The sequence below is a fragment of the Lepidothrix coronata genome, unplaced genomic scaffold (assembly GCF_001604755.1).
Source record: "Lepidothrix coronata isolate B3197 unplaced genomic scaffold, Lepidothrix_coronata-1.0 Scaffold48, whole genome shotgun sequence".
Taxonomy (NCBI): domain Eukaryota; kingdom Metazoa; phylum Chordata; class Aves; order Passeriformes; family Pipridae; genus Lepidothrix; species Lepidothrix coronata.
In genome coordinates, this window is record NW_016690228.1 from 4,825,662 (window position 1) to 4,846,866 (window position 21,205).

Here is a 21,205-nt window from a genome sequence, read left to right on the forward strand (position 1 = left end):
TCCAGCCAGAACCGACCTTGCAGCTCCTGAGGGGGCCGCCGCCTGCCTGCTAGCGACTGCGCCTGAAACCGCTACGGGCGACATCGCTCCCGCAGCCCCTGGGGGGGCGGCCCCCCCCAAAGCCAGAGGGAATCCCTTAGGGATCTTCTTCTCCTTGGCCAGCGTACAACCCATGATGACAAAATACAGACAGGAGTAGCACCGGGATTAGAGTTCACAGACCCAGGAGCACTGTGGAAACTCCTTCCCCGAGCGCCACTGCCGGCTTCAGGCCATATCACAGTACTTCAACACACGGAGAGGCGTCCCCCGGCTCGGCCCGGCTGGCCAACACTAAACACGAAACACCTGAGTTTCCCTCTGCCCTGCCCTTACCGAAACCTCACAGACAGACCAACTGCCCGCCCCGGCGAAACTCTTTCACCCACAGACTGGGAAAAAACCTGACTTTTGCAACTTCTGGGCCCAAGTCCCACTGTATTCCCTTTCCCAGTCCCAGTGTATTCCCTATTTCTGGGAAATAGCAGTTCGCAGCTGCTAACAAAAAGCTGCTCTTTTATCTCACTTCCGTGTGTGGTTTTGAGGAGCTGGGCCTCTCAAGATCAGTGCGGGAATTCTCCAAAATATGCCGGCCGAAGAAGAATTTCCTGCAGGATGAAATTTTCCAATCTGGAGAGCCACAGGTCCCGCTTTTCCACCTTTCAGGCTGCCAAAACTGTTGCCTAGAAGACCTAGGGAGAAAAAAAAGACTTCAGGCCCAATTAGGTAAGGAGATAAGATAAGAGAGAAGTTTTAATGAGCCTACAGGCTCCAGGAATACACACACACACACACACACACACACACGCCCCCCCAGCCGCTCGGGGACACCCCTCAGGTCTCCATGCAGCCACTCCAGGTGCTCCGAGGAGCCGGCCCCACAGCCTGCCATGGCCCTGCAGCCCCAGATGGTTTAAAAACCAAAACCAATTCAGCATACGCTACTTCGTTCCACTGCTCCTCTTTATGAAAAATCGACATAAGCTGTAACACTGTATTCATTTGAAAAGAGCCAAACTTCGGCCAAGTCTTCCTTCCGAGCAGCCCGTGCGAAGGCCACATATTTATAGAGAGCCTTCATAACTCCTGCCTCTCTAAAGATGTTTCAGAGCCAGTTAAATGCCTCCAGTGCTGCAAAACCAAGGCTAACGGGGATCCTTTTGGGATCTCCTCCTCTCGGGACTGTATACAACCCATGCTGGCAACTACCAGGCCAGGTACAATGGCCTTTCCTTAAAACAGAGGTAATGCATTTACATACACTACTAGAAAACCATATAAACACAGCCTCCCTATGTACAGAAACCCTTTCACTAATCTATCAATCTCTCAAAGCTAAAGAAAGATGGGTTTTCCTGCTTTTTGCCCCTATCTCAGAGTTAGAAAAGAATGAAATTTTTGAAAACCGAGATTTTATAACTTACTTTTTAGTTAAAGAAAAGGGTAAAAAACACTTCTTGCATGATTGCCTTTGCAAAAAAAGGAAATAATGCGTTGCCCCTTAAACATAATAACAATAGTCTACTGCTTAACAGTTGGGTGGAATTAGATTTTGTCATTTTCTGCCGCTATTCCTGTTCCTATAGAAACTTTCCTACTAACTCCTTGGCTAAACGAATAAGTAACTTACCTTTGGGTGAGGAAGACGACAAGCAAACCCCTCACTCAGAATCTCCTTTTTTACATAACGTGGAAAAGAAAGGCAGGACATGGTGAACTAAAACTTTGCTAACTATTCACTCATACCACTGCATTTTGCATTGTCAAGAAGATGTAAGTTTTGCTTGTAACATTTGTAGTTTTTTGCCTTCAAATCAGTTTTCTCAAAAGCGGTGTAAGTTGTTTCCTTGACAATGGAAATAAAGGGTAGAGGGTAAATTAAAAACATTTACACATGGAATGAAATTTAACATCTCACCATCCTAAAGCCCAGTATGTTCATTAATTCATATTTTTTAAATGTAGAGCTGGCTGATACAAAGCTTTTATTGGGTTTGGCAGTTTCATGTTCTTCTAACTGTGATGGAGTGTGCGGGATGAACCTTTTATCAATCAGCAAACAAAGTTGCTACACATATTACGGAAACTGGAGCAATATGGACAATTTACTAGGGAGCTAGATTTAAACTAAATAAATTCACATACAGGCTGTTTCAGCATAAATTGCATGCTGATTACCAATCAATTACTGAACTCAAGGTAAAGAAAAGGATTTGAAACCTTCTGCTTCATAGTATAAAGAGAGAGAAAAATTCTCCTTTGCCTAAAAGCCTTTGTAATTATTTTTCACTATGTAAATTAGTGTCATTTAAACCAAGAACATTTAAGTTTATCTCCACAAAACCAGAACACTACAGCTTCAAAAATTTTCCCTATTTTTCATTCAATTCCCAATAGCTTTAAAAATAAAAATTATTAGAAGTTATTAAATTCTCAAATACATCCACATACATGCAATTATCACAATACTGTTATTCAAATAATAAGTATAGAATTTTAAACATCCCCATATTTGTTACATTCGAACATTCTCAAAACATTTTGCTGTCACAAAACAACATACATAAATAATGTCAACAAGAGTGCAAAATAGCTGCTTAAACGGTACCCGGTGCCAGTCTTGAAACCAAGACCTCGGGATTACCATGGGAGCTCCCTCTCCAGGCACCACCACTGACCTCAGGCCAGGGCAACCTATTTTATTACATGGAAAGGTGTCCGTCTCTTGTACCAAGTCAATACAAAACCCCTTAGTAACCACAGTGGTAGATTCCACTGTCCCTGCCCTGCCTTTACCGAAGCCGCAAGGTGGTGGGGGTGTGTGTGCTCCACCCACTTCCCTTTTAACTGTCCCAGGCTTCTGCCCACAGACTGGGAAAACACCAACTTTTGCAACAACACGGGCCCAAATTCTCACTTCCCAGCCTACCGTATTCCCCTATTTCTGGGAAATACCCCTTTGCAGATGCTAGCAAAATTACCCAAAGGAGCTGCTCTTTTATCTCACCTCCGTGTGTGGTTCTGAGGAGCCGGGCTTCTCAAGATGGGTGGATCCGGAGGACTCACAGGTCCGGCTTTTCCACCTTTCGGAGTGCCAAAACTGTTGCCTAAAAGACTGCAGAGAAAAGACTTCAGGCCAATTTAATGTAGAAGAGAAGATAAAGGGAGCAGATCCTTTAATGAGTCCGTAGGCCTAGAGGAATACATACCACACGCCCTCTCTCAGATACTGATTCTATGATTTTATAATAAGGTCCATCCAATCTCAATTTGTTCAACCCCCGGTTATGCCCCCCAACACACCCCTTCGGGAATTGAGTCTGGCGGCATTTGGGACCCCTTCTTCCTCATCTTCATCTTCTTCAAAGCACATACAGTCCTTGGAGTTCCTACAAAGTTCTGGGCTTGAAGGTCACTGTGTCTGTGTGATATCTTCTGGTCCAGGCCTTAGGGTGTTTTTCTACAATTCTACCTTGAAAAGAAGACTAAACACACTAACGGAATTTTAGAGGGATTGATATGAAACGGGGTAGTAGGGTTGTGTATGTGTAAGCATTATGCTAGAGGGTAAGGGATATAACACAGCTACATTAAAATCTACGTTCATTACACATCTACTTCTAAAATCTATAAAAGTTAAAAAATCCAAAAAAAGCTCTGAGGCATTATTGCAAACAAAAGAAGGACTAGGGACAATGTGGGCCCTCTCCAGAAAGAAACGCGAGACCTGGCTGCTCTGGACAGAGAGAAGGCTGAGATTCTCAACAACTTCTATGCCTTAGTCTTTGTAGTGGGTTTCTGTGGCTAGGTTTTGGTAGCGGGGGGGCTACAGGGGTAGCTTCTGTTAGAAGCTGCTAGAAGCTTCCCCTCTTCTGTGGAGCCAATGCCAGCCGGCTCCAGGACAGGCTTCCTGCCACTGGCCAAGGCCAAGCCAATGAGGAGTCATAGTAACACCTCTGTGATAACATATTTAAGAACAGAAGGTTGTTGCACAGAAAGAATTCCAGCCAGGAAAGAGCAGAGTGAGAACATGGGAACAACAATGCAGACACCAAGGTCAGTGCAGAAGGAGGGGCAGGAGGTGCTTCAGGCAGCAGAGCTGAGGCCCTGCAGCCCGTGGTGCAGACCATGGTGGAGCAGCTGTGCCCCTGCAGCCCATGGAGGACCATCAGGGTGCGGAGACCCACCTGTAGCCCATGGAGAAGCCCATGCTGGAGCAGGTGGATGTATGAAGGAGGCTGTGACCCCGTGGGAGGCATAAGATGGAGCAGGGTCCTGCTGGAGACCTGCAGCCCATGGAAGCCCATGCTGAAGCAGGTTTTTCCCGGGTAGGATTTGTGGCCCCTGTGGGGGACCCACACCGGTACAGCTAATTTGTGAAGGACTGTATCCCATGGAGAAGTGACCCATGGGACAGCAGTTTGGAAAGAACTGTTGCCCAAGGGATGGATCCATGCCAGAGAGGTCCATCAGGGACTGTCTCCCATGGGAGGGACCCCATGGGTGCAGGGGAAGGACTCTTCTCCCTGAGCAGCAGCAGAAGCAGCAACTGACCGTATACCCCTGCACCACTGGGGGGGGGGAGAGGGAGAACATGGAAGGAAGGAGGGTGTTTTTAAGACTGTTTTATTTCTCACTCTTTGGCTCTTATCCTGTTAGTAATAAATTTAAGTACTGTCCCCACTTTGAGTCTGTTTTGCCCATGAAGGTAATCAGTAAGTGACCTCTCCCAGCTGTTAACTCATGAATCCTTAGCTTTTTTTTTCTCTCTCCTCTGTTCAGTTGCAGAGGGAGAGTGAGAGAGTGGCTTTAGTGGGTACCTGGCATTTGGCGAGGGTCAACCCACTACAGTCTTCAACAGCAAGTGCTCTAGCCATGCAACCAAAGTCAGGAAAGGTAAAGGCAGAGACTGGGAGAATGAAGACCCTGAGCCCACTGTAAGAGAGGATCAGGTTTGAGACCATCTAAGGTATGCACAAGTCTATGGAACCTGATGACATTCAACTGCATGTCCTGAGGAAGCTGGCAGACCAAGTTGCTAAGCCCCTATCCATCATTTTTGAAAAATTGTGGCAGTCAGAAGTTCCCAATGACTGGAAAAAGGGAAATATAACTTCCATTTTTAAAAACAGGAAGGCTGAGAACTCAGGAAACCACGGACCAGTCTCACCTCTTGCCAGGCAAGATCATGGAGCAGATTCTCCTGGAAACTGCTAACGCACATGGAAAACAAAGAGGACATTGGTAACAGACAGTATGGCTTTACTAAGGGCAAATCATGCCTGTCCAATTTGGTGACCTTCTATGACGGGGATAGAGCATTTGGTGATAGGGGCAGAGCAACTGACATCATCTACCTGGACTTACACAAAGCATTTGACACTGACCCGCACGACATCCTTGTCTAAAACCGTCCCACCCTGCCAGCCCCAACACGTCCTTTTGTTCTTGGGTTAATGGGGCTGGTTTCCGTGCACTGGTTACCGCTGCCTTGCTGCCTGGAACAGCAATATCCTGCCAAACTCAGGGTATCACAAACGGAGCGTGTGAGCGCCGGTCCCTTCCCCGCGTCTCCTTCTTGCACTGAGTGGGCGGGGGTCGCCCCGGCCCGACCTGGCCGGGGGCAGAGGCGTCGGCGCGGGCAGAGCATCTTCCCGGCGGCGGAGGGCGCGGACCCCTCCTCGTCCCGGGCGTCACCGGCGGCTGGACCCTCCCGTCCCCTCCGCCTCCTCCCTGCCCCCGGATCCCCGCAGCCTCCCGTCCAGGGGCGGCAGACGCTCCGTGCCCCCGCGGTGCCTTACCCGGGCTGCCCGCCGGCTGCGCGGGACGGCCCCATTTCGCTCATAAGCAAACGCAGCGCAAGGGTCCTCCGGCCTCCCCTTCCCCCGCCCGTCCCTGCTGGGACACCCCAGTACTTCAGCCGGAAGAGGCGTCCAAACAGCCCCCTCTCTCTCTACCCGGCCACCGCGGGAGCCACTGGGGCGATTCGCCCGCCGCTGCACCCGGGCCAGTCAACCACCCACCCCCCTGGGCACCCCTTCCCTCAGGATTTTTTCTCTAGAGAGGCATTTCTAACTAGGACCTGCCGGCTGCAACAAGGGATTTGAACACGGAGGTTATGATGTCAGTAAGAAAGGCATCTGGATTCTGTAAAGCATCATTTAAAATAAGATTTATAGAAGCTAACATATAAAGCGTATAAAGAAGGTGAATAGTATAGTTGATCTTCCGTTCATTTAGATGCTGGGTACTCCATGTTGGGCAGCACCAAAGTGGCCTCCCATCAGTGCAGCATGCCATGCAGATCCCATTGGAAGGAAGGATTAGTCTGTTCTGGTCATTCAAGTTCTTAAAGGATTTTCTTACAAGAAAAAACTCCATTCATCATTTCTACTGTCAAACAGAGAATGTTTCCATAATAACTTATTGTTGCATTGTGAGATAAAGGCAAGGCCATGCAAATGTGTAATCACTGGTATGGAGTGGGAGCTGCCTGTAGGCTCCTCTGTTATCATCCCCCGACTGAATTTGCGTTGCGCTGAGGGAGAGGTGCAGCACAGCACAGGCCTGAAGGTGATGCTGTACTCGCACAGCACAGCACGGACTTCGGCCTTCACAGATTCACTGTTACATGGGTCACTAAATCTTACTGTGCTATAGTCTTTAAGTCAGAATCGCTACAGGAGCCCATAAAAGTAGTTTGAGATCTCCATCAGTCTGGGTACATTTTGGAAGAGCCTCATGTCAAAAGCAGTTGCTCTCTGTAGCAGGGAATTTGGGGTATTAGTGTGGAGTGTGTTGTTCATGCTGATAAGGTAACAGTCTGTACAGAGTCCCTACACTGACATTTTGACAGTATGGTTTATTATTTAAGAGAAAGGGATTGTATAGAGATACACTGAATGAAAATAAGTTAGCAAGTTTTAATATTCAAAATGTTAGTTGGAGCTCAACTGGAACATGATTGATAGTTGTCATGAAAGAGACTTTGGCCTAGCAGATTGCATCTAGCTTCAAAATGAAAGAGCCACTGAGATTTATCTGTCACGCATGGTTATCTTTTCCCAGAGGTTCTTAGTTGCAAGACATTCTTTGATAATAAGATTGTTATAGTCTGACTACTAATTCCATTATAGTCTATAAACTCTAGAATGATACTGAAGTTTATAGAAATTCTCTGCATGGTTACACAATAATTGTCTTCACTTACCAACAGCAAATATCTCTGTCTTTTAGTTTTCTCTTCCATGGATACTCCTCATTTTAGTGTCCTTGCCATTTCACTGGCTGCTTTGTAAAAGTTAATTTCTCTAATGAATGGACCTGTAGCAAAATCACTTGTGTAGTGTTTGGGCCAATTTTAAGCTCCATTGAGGTGATCAGGGGTCATCTCACAGGCCTTGCTGCAGAGCAGACCTCTCTCAGCGCTACTCTTAATGTCCTCCACTTCCTCCTGTTTCACAGGACCTTGGGATTGATCCTTATTTGTCTTATATAATGTTCTTCTGCAAACATAACAAGCAAGCTAATGTCTTTACCAAATAGGAAAAGTAAGCAAGGAAACTTTTCATGGGAAGTTCATGAACTATGCTTACTCTGTGTTGCACATTCAAAGCCATTGATTTCTGAGGAAAGTAAACGTACCCTCTTACTTCATCAATGTTGTGCTCTAAGAAGGAACTTTTTGGCTGTTCTGCTACCCTTGAAGTAAACATGACAGAGATTGTCATTCTCCTTGTCAGTCAAAAGGGCCATCTGGCACTACATTAAAACAGTATTCTATTAAATTCATCAGCATGCTAATTATAGGATGACTAGTGAATGGTTAAACTGCCAGATGCTATGAAGATATATCACTGTCTGTTTACGTGGTTAGGCAAATGTTTAATTAAGCCTCCGCTGCTGTGTCTGCTTTACCTATGAACATATCTCAAATGCATTCACCTGTGGGAAAGATGAGTCTGTTGTTGTCTTTCAAGAAGAAAAGCTACTTAAACTCAACTTGGGTGACACATGCAGCATGTATATGTATGATTGAACTGTGCATGCTGGTAGTAGCATTAAAACCAGCTACAGACTCTTACGCCTCAGTTCTCTCAGTTGTGCTCCCTGATCCTTGAATGGTCTTTGCAAGCTCTTGCAAGCTTCAGAAGCTGAGTTGTTTTGGAGACTTCAGCAAAGCCATGTTAGAAATGACAATACACAGCCTCAGTTAATAAGATGTCCACAAGTGATCCTACAGCCTTTTACTTTTCCCTATTCTAAGGAGTCTTTCATTCAGAAAATACTGAGGAGGGTAAGTAACCTTCCAACATGACACAATATTTAATATTGGTCCCAGGGTATTTAGAATTTCAATGAGACTGCTTCTTCACCAAAAAGCTGAAAGGCAGAACCCCACAGTTCTCCCCATCTGGGATGTGGCCTTGGCTGGAACCTGCAGAGGATGATTTTCAAAGAGAATATAGCTCCTTTATAAGTGAAAGTGTTTGTGCTTGGCTCTACTTGGCATTGTAAGGTCTAGAGATCAGATCTGGAAAAATGGGATTTAGGGGTTAGCTAAAGTCTAGTCTTCCTTCAGTCAAGTTTTCATTACATTTCCCTTTTTTGTGTTTGAGAATTAGATTTCAGAAAGGTGCTTTATTCTCACTTGGTACTGTGCCCATAGTCTGCCTCGACTCTTCTTAGAATCCATCCCAAGGCACAGCCATTGTCGTGACCAAAGGTGCACACAGATAACAAGCTGAGATTTAACTGTGGAGCTTGAGTCCCCTGAGTAAAGAGCTTTTTTGGATGGGCAGCATCCTTGGCTGTTTGCAGAAGGTGCTTTAGGCAACTGAAATTGCTGAAATTGTGTTGAACTTTTGCAAAAGGTTTTTGGCATGGTTTTGGCCTGGGCCCACAAGCACTTTTCCAGACAATTCATGAGCACAGGAGTTACTACATAACAAAGAGCAGAGCCATCAGGCAAACTAGACATGGCCAAGCGTTTTGGAGGGTAAAGGAATGTAGTCATATAAGCATAGGTCGTTTTGTGACAATTGAACTTTTTGCCACAGTACTGACAGGAGTGGGAAGAAATAGGATACTGGGAAGTTATTTAGGAGATACCAGGGACGTGGGCTTTAGAGGACCAAGTGAGAGTTTAGAGCTTCTACAATGGAAGTCATAGTTGAAATGATTTCACTATTTTTAAGCCTACTTTATTTGTAACTTTATTCTTCCTTTGCTAGCATTCTCTTTTGCCAGTTTTCATACAGTGTGCCTCATTAGACACATACGGCCTTCCCTCTTGGGCACAAACACTGACAACATGATCCACATGATGGTTTCCTCAGGGTTAGATGCTGGTAAACATGCCTCATGAGCTCAACAGCTGAAATCCAAGCAGAATATTTGGGAGTACGTGGTGAGCTGACCCTGGCTGGATGCCAGGTGCCCACCAAGGCCACTCTATTACTCCCCCCCCCTCAGCTGGGCAGGGGAGAGAAAACATAACAAAAGTCTCATAAGTTGAGATAAGGGCAGGGGGAGATCAGTCACCAATTACTGTTACAGACAAAATAAACTGAACTTGGGGAAATTGGTGTGGTTTATTACCAGTTAAATCTGAGTAGGGTAATGAGAAATAGAACTAAATCTTATAACAGTTTCCCCCAGTCCTCCCTTCTTCCTGGGTGTAACTCTACTTCTGAATTCTCTGCCTTCTCCCCCCAGCAGTGCAGGAGGATAGGGAATGGGGGTTGCAGTCAGCTCATCACACATTTCTGCAGGCTGCAGGGGGATACCTGCTCCACTGTGGAACCCCATGGGCTGCAGAGGGACAGCCTGCCTCACCATGGTCTTCACCACAGGCTGTAGAGGAATCTCTGCTCTGGCACCTGGAGCACCTCTTCCCCCTTTTTCTCCACTGACCTTGGTGTCTGCGGAGCTGTTTCTCTCAAATGTTCTCACTCCTCTCTCTGGCTGAAGTTGTCGGAGTTTTTTCCCCTGTTTAACTCTGTTATCCTGGAGGCACTCCCTGATGAGCTTGGCCTTGGCTAGCAGCAGGTCCATCTTGGAGCTGACTGGCACTGGGTTGCAGCTTCTGGCTGAATCTCACAGAAGCCCCCCCTGCAGGCCCCCCCACACCAAAACCTTGCCACACAGACTCAATACAGAGTATAAGATATTGGTGCCTCAGGAGCTCTGTTCAGTGTGTCAATGTCTTCTTGCAGTTTATGGTGTTTGCCTGGGAAAGCAGAGAGAATATATTTGGGGTCTTCCCTGGAAGTTTTACTTATTCTCCGTGTTTGGATTAAGAATGTCTTGTCCTCTCACACACTTTTTTTTTTGTGTGTGCACAGTAAAGTCCTCTATGAACTGGGCCTGAAACCAATAAATGCTTTCTTCAGAAGCTCTAGCACCTAGTAACTGGGAAAAACACAGCTCTTACCGAGTGTTGTATTTGATGGCTCTGGAAATTGTTCCTCTTTTTCTTTCGAAGATGCCAAATTTGCTGACTTTCCAGGCCCGCTGCAAAAGGCATGTATGTAAGACAGTTTTCAGATGAGGCAGAGACATGCTTTCCAGCTGACAGTGGAGGTAGATAGCTGGCTGACTGAATTGCTGAGGCTTAACTTAACAGTATTTTTGCATAATTTATTATGGCAGTTCCATAGAGCCTTGGGAACCGATCTTGATTATTTTAAATTTAAACAAATAAATATGGATCGTGGGACAAACTGGCACACAGTTCCAGGAGATGAACCTGAGACACATCAAAGGCAGGCTCCAAATGCCAGAATCAACTGCAGTTTTACAACTGTGTTAAACTATGCAATTATCTTAAACCACAATGATCCTGTTGGATTTGCAGGGGGAGATTTAGCATCAATCTCCTTACACAAAACAAATAAACAAAATCAGCACTGCATTTTCATATTAACACAGCACAACACAGTGCCAGAATGAATTATCATCTATGTTCAGAAGTGCTGCTTCTGTGCTGGTTGCCTCATAGATAAATAAAAATGTATAACTATTGGTCTGAGAAGCTTGTGATTACAGAGCACAGTAGTTACCTGTAGAGGTTGTGACCAGTAAGGTAACTCAGAAGAAACTGTGATTGTTTAAAGCAGTGCTGCTACAGTCAGCATTTTACCCTGCTGGGGTATGCAGCCCTGCTGCTTTCATTCATTGTTGGCCCCGTTTGTCTATCTATTCACTCATCTCTCATCTCTTGGTGGGGGGGGGAAGGACTGCAAGAGTTAACCCTAAGAGAGATAAAGGATGATTATGGCAGAAAACTATCCCCAGGGCTAGAAGACAGGAGAGGACAACAACAGTAACAGATTTGAGTGGCTAAAGCACTAGGAGGGAAAATACAACCCAGAGTGCAACATTCCTTTTAAACCAATGGGGAGAGACAGCAGGCAGCAATGCAACAAATATTAACTATGGCAAATCAGTAAGTAAATAAATAAATGGCCTCTACATATCACTTAACAGCATGATCATTGTCAGAGAGAGCATAACTTCTCTGGAGTTTCCTTCTCTGTTAGCTAGGCCAGAATCCAGCAAGAGAGCAGGCTCAGAGACAGCTTTCATTTGAAAGACAATTTGTTTATTAGCCAGGCAGAAAATCCCATTAAAAAGAGAGGAATTTCCATGATTGTGCTGCAGTATTAATTTTCAAGTATTCTGCCAAAAACTTTTGGTATTTTACATAAGATGAAACCATAATTCTCAATAGGACCTTGAATTGGGGGTGAGGCATGAGCTGAGTTCCCTGGGAGGAGTCCCAGGAGGCAATTTAGAGGTTCCTACTCTGCTAGATTTATATATATATGATATTTTTAATCTGGATTATGCTAAAAGCATTCATAGAAACATAGAATCATAGAATCAATCGGGTTGAAAAAGACCTCTGAGATTAGCAAGTTCCTTGATCCAACACTGCTGTGGTTACTAGACCATGACACTAAGTGCCACATCCAGTCTCATCTCAAAAACCTCCAGGGACAGTGAACCTTCCACCCCCCTGGGCAGCCCATTCCAATGTCTGATTACTCTCTCTCTAAAAAATTTCTTCCTAATATCCAACCTAAACCTCCTCTGGCACAGTTTAAAACTGTGTCCTGTTCTACTGATGGTTGTCTGGGAGAAGAGATCGATGTCCACCCAGCTACAGCCTTCTCTCAGGTAGTTGTAGAGAGTGATGGTGTCTCCCCTGAGCCTCCTCTTCTCTAGGCTAAACAACCCCAGCTCCCTCAGCCTCTCCTCATAGGACTTGTGCTTGAGTCCCTTCACCAGCCTTGTTGCTCTTCTCTGGACCTGCTCCAGCACCTTAACATCCTTCCTGAACTGAGGGGCCCAGAACTGGACACAGCACTCCAGGGGTGGCCTCACCAGCGCTGAGTACAGGGGAAGAATCACCTCCCTGGTCCTGCTGCCACACTGTTCCTGATCCAGGCCAGGATGCCATTGGCCTTCTTGGCCACCTGGGCACACTGCTGGCTCATGTTCAGCTTTCTGTCGATCCAAACTCCCAGGTCCCTTTCTGCCTGGCTGCTCTCCAGCCACTCTGTCCCCAGCCTGTAGTGCTGGAGGGGGTTGTTGTGGCCAAAGTGCAGGACCTGGCATGTGGCTTTGTTGAACCTCATCCCATTGGAATCAGCCCAACTCTCCAGCCTATCCAGGTCCCTCTGAAGAACCCTCCAGCCTTGCAACAAATCAACACTGCCCCCCTAGCTTGGTGTCATCTGCAAATTTGCTAATGGTACACTCAGTGCCATCATCCAGATCATCAGTAAAGATATTAAATAGAACTGGGCCCAACACTGATCCCTAGGGGACACCACTAGTGACCAGTCACCAACTGGAGGCAGCACCATTCACCACCACTCTCTGGGCCTGGCCATCCAGCCAGTTCTTAACCCAGCAGAGAGTGATATCTGCTTCCTGGCAGAAAGTGGGTGTTGGATATGACTTGTGTCACTCTTTTTCTGCTCATTTGGTAACACTGTTCTTGCTAAAATAAGGTGCTGACTCCTGGTATGGTAGTACAGCTAAATAAATGTGGGGCAGGGAATGGGGGCTAAGCACTGGTTCACAACTCTTCTGTGCTGAACTTTTAGTTTGCTCATGGACTGGCCTGAGCACTTCAACAAACTTTTTCCAAGACAGAGCCCAGGCATGCTTCTGGAGAGTTTTTTCCCAGGAACTCTTCCTGGAAGGTACCATAAATGAACCTGAGCCTCCAACATTGGCGTATGTCCTCATGCCACACACTGGTATGAACAAAACACCCACTCACAGGTTTTTGAAGTTCAGAATTGCAGAGCAAACCTTACATTATTTCAGAAAAAGAAAAGAAGGTAAAGTTCCCCACCTCTCTAAATCGTAATTCTGTTGCTGAAGGGACACCAGCACAGTGCCAGAGGACCTCCAGAGAGAGGATGGAGTGGGAGTGCTACAGGAGAGGCATGCCCTGGGCAATGTGGATGTGAAAAAGTTCATATCACTCAGGGATACAGATCAAACTCTCTGTTTTGTTATTTTTAATAGAATGGACATAGTCTTTAAAACTGAGACACTAAAATTTGGACCCTCCTCCAGGTGCCCAAAGAAAAGAACCAACATTGTTTTCCCATGGAGAGCATTAGGCCAACAGGTGTACATCCCAGGTCAGGACCAGCTTGCAGGTAGGTTTTGGAAGAAAAATAGGTGACAGATCTATTAGACCCTTCCCTCCACAATGTGGCAGGTGAGCGATTTCATTTGGAAGCTCTCCCACAGAGAAGCTTTCTGTGTTGTGACATGCAACACTCAGCCGGGCCAAAGGAGGGGTCAGTTTTGCAATGTCAATGGATCAAACTTTTTCATCTTGAGCAATTTACAGGTCCACAGCATGGCAGAACCCCTACAAATGCATACTTACATGATCTGTTGGCATCTCCAGTTTTGATTTGTACCTTCCTCTGCCCCAGGAATGCTGTCAGGTACTGCATCTCAGCTGCAGGGTGGAAAATTCCAGCCAAAGGACATCTTCTGTAAATGGCTGCTGTTAATCATAAAGCACTAATGTGACTGTTTCACAGGATATTTTGAGTGGAACAGGCAAGAATAGTCATGTAGAGATGATGAGGTTTTAACTCTACAGTGCCATGACCTTTTAGCTGATAGGAAAGTGGCCAGAAGGATTTTCTTGGGAATTGATTTTCCTCTTTAATGTTGCTATTAAGAGATGTTGATAATAAAGACTGCTGATAACAAAAATTAACCTAGGTATTTCTAAATAAAAATGGTGTGATTCATTTGCAGGAAGACTGGTCCAAATCCCTTTCTAGATCTAAGGACTAAAAGAGAAGTACGATATGCAAAATAATTATTATGATCCATCATTTTCACTGAAACAAAGCAGAACAACAAACAATTATGACAGTAAATTGAATCATAAATTGGCAATATTCCAAGATGTATATCAGCTGAATCTTCCTACTTGTCTGTTGGCAAAATAAAGAGGATTGGGGTATGACTCATCTGTTGATTGGAAAATCTACTTTCAAGTTGCAAAGAAATTTGAACAGCAACATTTAATAAGCAATAACTCTCTGGGCAAAAGCTTCTGTTCACTTACAGCTGCGCTCCCCAGCTTATAAACTGTGGATGCTTTGGAGCAGCAGAACCAAAACAACTGTAACATGAATCTCTCATCACTAGGTTGTATCTTCTTGTTCTTGCTATAGTTCTTGTGAGTGGGGTCATATTAGCAACAACAAAATACGTGATGTATTTGTATAGGGGGAAATCCTAGTTTTTCTGTAGCTGTCAGTGACAATTTTATTCCTGGCTGCAGTGCAGTCAGGGTTTTAATTTTTCCTACAAGTTTTATCTCCTCCTATATGAAATCTGGATTCTTCCTACACCAACTTTAGGTTCATAATGCATCTGAAGTTGTGGTTTTAGAACTATTTGTGGCCACCAAAGTGATGCCTGAGCTGTCATAAAAGCGCTGGGAAAGACCACACTGTTCTAAACTCAGATTTCAAATCCTGCCTCATCCCCTGTTATCAGAGCAGCCAGCAGCTCCCTGCCCTGCAGGCACTAGTGGGGGCTCCAAACTGTGCAGCAGTTCTGGACAAAGCAATCAGTGCTGGGGAGGTCCTGGCAAACTGCCCGTCCATCATCTCATCTCTAGCCTGGGCTCATTCAACCCAAGCTGCTGCTTTGTCTTCATCTCACAAAACCCCGATGTCACCAGACACCTCAGCAAAACTCAAACTTCATTCTGCTCAGAAGCCTAATGAGGATCTAGGTAACAGGTTTGTATAAGTGCTATGTGGTTATGCCTCCACTATGCGTAACTGTACTGTGTTGGTGTTTGGCAAGTGCCATCTGGTTTTCATTTTTTTTCACAGTATAATTCATCACCTCCACCCTCACAGATTCACAGTGCAAATGCCTTTCTGCTTTCAAGACAATTTCAGCTACGCTGAATGTGTTTTGATTTACTTTAGCTGAACCCAGCAGATATTACCATCAAATCATTCTCCTTCAAATTAAAAATAATTTGATTTGCAAATTTTAGCAAGATAGGACTAATAAAATCTTAACTTAAAAAGTAATAAGATGCTAGGACCAACCATATAATAATTCTGCTCACCAGTCTAGGAAAATACTCTGCAGAAGCATCTTGAGCACATCAAAACCCATCAAAACTATATAAGCAGTCAGAATAATAGTGAGCAATTAGGAGAGGTGTAGAGAGGAAAACACCAATTGTAGCTCACTACAGGGCATTGTTTAATAGTCCTTGTTATGACTCAAATTACTATTTCTGTTTGAGAAAGACTGGATGCATCTTTCATTAAAAACTAATTTTTGAATCTTACATCGTGAGAGGGGACACTGGCCTGTTCTATTTGTGTGTCTGTGTACAGGCAAGGCAAGCAAAACAAAATTAAAACTAAGAAGGAGCAAAAGATAGAGTTGATTACAGAAGTAACAAAAATGAGTGACTGACAAACCAAGAAGAATGTTTTTATAGTAGGTTCTTAAGACTTCCAGTGAACAGTTTTCTCCCCTTTATCTCAATTATTGTGTAGTGCCAAGTGCTTTTTTTTTCTTTTGAAATAATATGGGGGTTGAGATTTTTAGATTAAGCTGCAAATGTTTCTTCTCCGATAAAGATTTTGAATCAAGCAGCTATTATTCCTTTCTTAGCCCAGCTGAAATTTCCCCCAAGCAGAACAGTGAGAACAGGGGATGTCATAAAATCCATTACAACTCGTACACTGGATTTAATGCAGTGAGTTAGACTGGTGCAGTAGCATTCCTTGGGACACCTGAGCTGATCTAATGGATCTCTCATGCGAAAATAGACCTCCTTTTGAAAGCATGGAGGTTTCATATAGTCTTACTGAATTATATATTGCTTTTCTTTAACACTAGCCTATTTTCTTGGTGAAGGCCTGCAGGGCAAGGGCTGTCTCTGTACAGTGCAAACACGGCAGAGAACTACTGCTGATACTGGGCAGCTTAGGCAGTTTCATTATAGAAGCATTTGCTACCACTCTTCTCTCCCAGCATGCCAGGGACCCAGACTAGATCAATAAGGATTAAATTAAAATAACATACATATGTATAAATGTTAGACTGTATATACTGCATCTGCTGCATACCTCTCCTGTTATATTTAATCTGTACACGTGAGTGAATGTGTGTTGGTGTTTAGGATACATATTATATGCCATATATACAATCTGAAATTTCCATGACTTCTGTTTCTTGAGCAAGTCAACATTTGCTGGGGACAGTCATATTCTTTGTTAGACCTAGTGAGATAGTTGTTTAAAAAAAAAAAGAAGTAAATGTTACATAAGGCCTTGCATACCCAAATGCTTGTCTCCCGTATTAAACTGTCACAATTGCACTAACAAGAGATACTGATTTTCCTTGCAAATGTTGCTTGTGTTCACAGATCATTATAGGTTTTACATCAGTAGCATATTGCTTCCTCTGTTGGAGAAGGAAGGTGCTGCTCAGAGAGCAGCCAATATGACTGAAAGGATCTCAGGTTCCATGCAGGATAAGGAGGGCACATCTTACGTGACTGCTCTGCAGAGCTGCATGGGTTTCACAGCACCTGACAACCTTCCTAAGACTGCCTGGTGGTCAGCTCTGCTTTAGAGGTGGCCTCTCCAAGACTGCCAGCAAATCTGCCTTTTCAGATAAGCTGCATCTTTCTTTGCAATGCCTGGTTAAAAAAGAGAGATTTTTTTTAACATAAGCCACTCCAGTGCTGTCAGGGTTTCCTGATGTGCAATCCATCCTCCTCTCCTGACTGCTGGGGAGCTGTGTGCAGGGATGAAGACCTGTGCACTGCCGAAACCTGTGCAAGGATGGAGAAACTGGGACCAGAAAGCAGCAGGCCAGAGAGAAGGTGTAATGGGAGCTGTCTGTGGCAGCCCTCTGCTTCGGAGGCAGATCAAACCTGGGTTGGCTGGGGAAACACCATCAGACATAGCTATAAGGAAAACAACAGCTTGACTGTATTAATAGTAACAGCTTAATTCATAAAAGATATTTGATAAATATTGTCTGTGGCCTGTGTGTCCTCCTGACTGGGTTGTTTATGAGAAAGAAGGAAATTTATTATAAGGAAATTGGGAAAAATGAAAATCATGATTTCTCTGCTGCACCATGCATCCCTGTAAGAACACAGGCAAGCATTTTCAAATCAATTGAAAGGTACCACCTTAAAAGTTATCCCCAATATTTTTAATTCCTCCAGCTTGTTATTTGTCCTATAGATGATTCAAACTTTCTTTCTGTTTTTGTCTGGTAGCATCATCCATCACAAAGCCCCTGTTAAGGCAACAACTAGGAGGCATATGATGGTAACCCTTACTTAGAGTATCATCTGTTCTTAAAACAATTTTTTAGAGTTTTCATATTAAAAGCTCTGAAATTAGACTGGGCATTAAGTAAGATGGAGCAAGCCTTATTACAGAGTTAGTGTGGACTCCGCTAAGTAGAATCACTCCTCTCTCCTCCCCCTGACCTTCAGGTCTCCTCCTTAATGGATTAAGTACATATTCCCACTGTAATTTTTATACACATGTTGAAGCACATGCCCCAATATGACATCTCACTTCCTTTCTCTTTTACAGCATCCCTACAGAGACAATTATGGGCATTTGCTTGCAGACCAGTCACCGTCTGCTATGAACACTGCAGCGGGAGGCCCCATTTGGGAGCTAAGACCCATCTTCTACCTGCTTATTCCAGCCACACCAATGCACACGAAATAAACCAGCATGACCACCAGCATTGTGTCAGGCTGGAAATCATTAAAACATTTGAAAGAGCACCTTCATTTTAATTCCAAGATTTTTCAAGTGCTCCAATCTTTGAACAAAAATTAGCTTATGCTATCTCATGTTTGTGTCAGACCATAGGTGATGATGTGTTACCTAAAAATGAAATTTTTTTTTCCCAATTTTGGTACCTGATGCAGCAAGTATAGTACTTTTCATCTTTAGGACAGTGGACAGGTGGCATAGGCAGCCAGAGCATGACCCTTGAGGAGAAGATCAAATCTGACCAACTGGAGTGAGGACAACTCTGACTTCCTTTGCTGAAACTTTTGATTTTTGGGAAGACAAATGAACTGACTTTGTGACTGTATGTTCTATTCAAAAAGTACCTTCACCACTAAAACCTTAGTATATTTGCAAACTCTTATTTTTCTTTCAAGCTAACCTCTCCTGCATAATAGACACCACATGTCTCTGCCTATCTGTATTCTTGCCCTGACCTTGGCATGCCAGCCGACTGTAGATCCTCACTGAGTTCTGAAGCCAAACCAGTTCAGAACAGCAGATATAGGGAAAATGGCATGTTCACACACAGGCCTTAAGTGATAAAATGCTGATGATACCCAACACAGTAGCTGGATACAGCCAAGCATTTTTAACAGATTTTTTTTCCCCTGCTCTCCTATTTCTAGTTCTGCTGCAGACTTCCTGAGATTAGAAGGAGAAAGAAGAGGCAGAATTGCCAGCACTATTCAAAATGAGTGTGCACTAGGAATTCATATAAATGCATTGCAATGCCTTCTGTTTGATCATCTGGTATTTTCCTAGTACCACCCATTATTTTCTTTGTTTCCTGATTGCTCCTGTGGAAGCTGATATTTTCAAAGAATCATATCTTATGAGCTGGAATCATTTCCTAAATGGCAATATATATCAAAGATATCACAGTGTATAAAATTAGATTTCTTTTTACTAGCTGTATCTGATTTTTTATTTATCAACGTTATATTATTTTTGCTATTTTATTGCCCAGTCATTCAATCTCATGGTGTCCTTCTGCAACTCTTTGCAGCTTTTGTCTTTAGTCTCAAGCCTAAGTAGCTTAGTATTGTCAGTGCATCCCTGACTTCCCAAATTCATTTCCAGAACATATATCAATACACTGAGCAGCAGAGAACTAGTTTTTAATATATTTAATTTATAATATTTTAATTAGTCTTCCATAATTATCCCTTCTTTCTCATTCTCATTTCTGTATGGACACTTGGAATGAGATGTTGCTAAAAGCCCTTTGAAAATTTAAACTTTATTTGCCAGATCATCTTGACATACATGCTCAGAGATTCTTCCAAAGACCTGTAATTCATGATTTCATGGCTGTGTATCTAACACATGTATTCTTTCATTATGGTTTATGTCAATTGGCAAGGTACAACCATCAATTCTGTTGAATCTCTACAGAAACCTCACACACAGGTGTAGTGGCTTTTTTAATTTGATTTTGTGTGTTTGTGTGTGTGTGTTAGAATTTTTTTCTTTCTTCAAATTTAACAACATGGAAAGTTTGCTAAGCACTTCAACAGTAAACACAGATAAAACCCTCAGTATCTATTCTGGTCTATTCTTCCAGAAGGGTTCCTTCACACCTTGACCATTTAGTCACCCTTTGACAACTATCAGAGGCAGTACTGTACTGTACTGAGAGCTAGTAGCAGAAACAAATTCAGCTTCATCAAATCACGGGGATATAGTATTACTCCTGTTTAGTGCTTGGCCATTCTAATATCTAGACTTCCTGTTACACAGTAAACATTCTTCTGGATTTGTCTGTTTTTATTAAAAAGTGCTAAGAAAACATTTTGAAATTAAAAGTCTTACCAGTTTTCCACTGCAAGTCAACTTTTGCAATCTACACAGTTTAAACAAGGAGCAGAGCAAGAGATGACTCAGTCATCATCTGTAAATGACTCTATTACTGATAAGAAAAAAATAAAATACCATATTATGTCTTCAAGCTAGCTGAAAACAGAAAACATGATGTTGAAGACAAATGAATCCAGACTAAATACAAAGCCTCTCCTTCATAATGATGTTTATTGACTACTAGGATGGATTAAAACACATAGACTTTAGTTATTCAAGACATTTCTCAAGTCTTGATTTGTTTGTAAGAGATCCCACCATAGCTGAGACAGAATTACTAGGCTTATTCCTGATGTAACTGAGCAACAATTTTACCTCTGTTTTGCAGATCTAGTTACACACATTTGGTTTCATCAGCCTCAAAACATGTGATACTATGATAAAGTGTGTCTGTTCAATATCTCATTTGTATCAGTGTCACTTTGGCTTTAATGCCGTAACAAATAAATCCTCTTGCATGCATAAATTAATATGATCTTACTTTAAAATTTCTTATAAGCAATATGACTGATGTTTTATGAACACTGAAAGACTCAAATATTTTGAATCATTTACCTGAAGAAAAGTCTGTGTTCTAACTTTTTTTATGGCAACTGCTGGCAAATGCAAATTTTGCAGATGAATCTCCCAAAGTAGAATAAAATAGTGATAAAAAAACAGAGCAAGATTTTGAAACAAAGGCTGAGAAAGGAGGGGTAGAATAAAACTGGTGAGTGAGATTAAGTAAGCTTAGCTCTAATCTCACTCAGGGTCACCTCTGTAGGGAAATACACTGGCATCTCTCTCTTGGTGTAATTATGCTGCTACAGTTATACTATTATAAATTATTATGTTTCCAAAGCAACATATCAGGAGTAATTCTATTGAAACCAATGATGTAAGGACTACAAGAATCAATTCACCATATCCAGTTGTCTCTGGATGCTGAATTACTGATTTTT

The 21,205-nt window shown here is 43.4% G+C and overlaps 1 long non-coding RNA gene across 1 annotated transcript; it reads left to right on the forward strand.

The window, feature by feature from the left end:
* The first annotated feature begins 177 nt into the window (after window positions 1-177).
* Window positions 178-20,458, forward strand: LOC108497468. The gene is made up of 3 exons (XR_001874838.1): window positions 178-765; window positions 13,639-13,724; window positions 18,195-20,458. It is a non-coding gene; the product is annotated as an uncharacterized LOC108497468 (long non-coding RNA).
* Window positions 20,459-21,205: the final 747 nt, after the last annotated feature.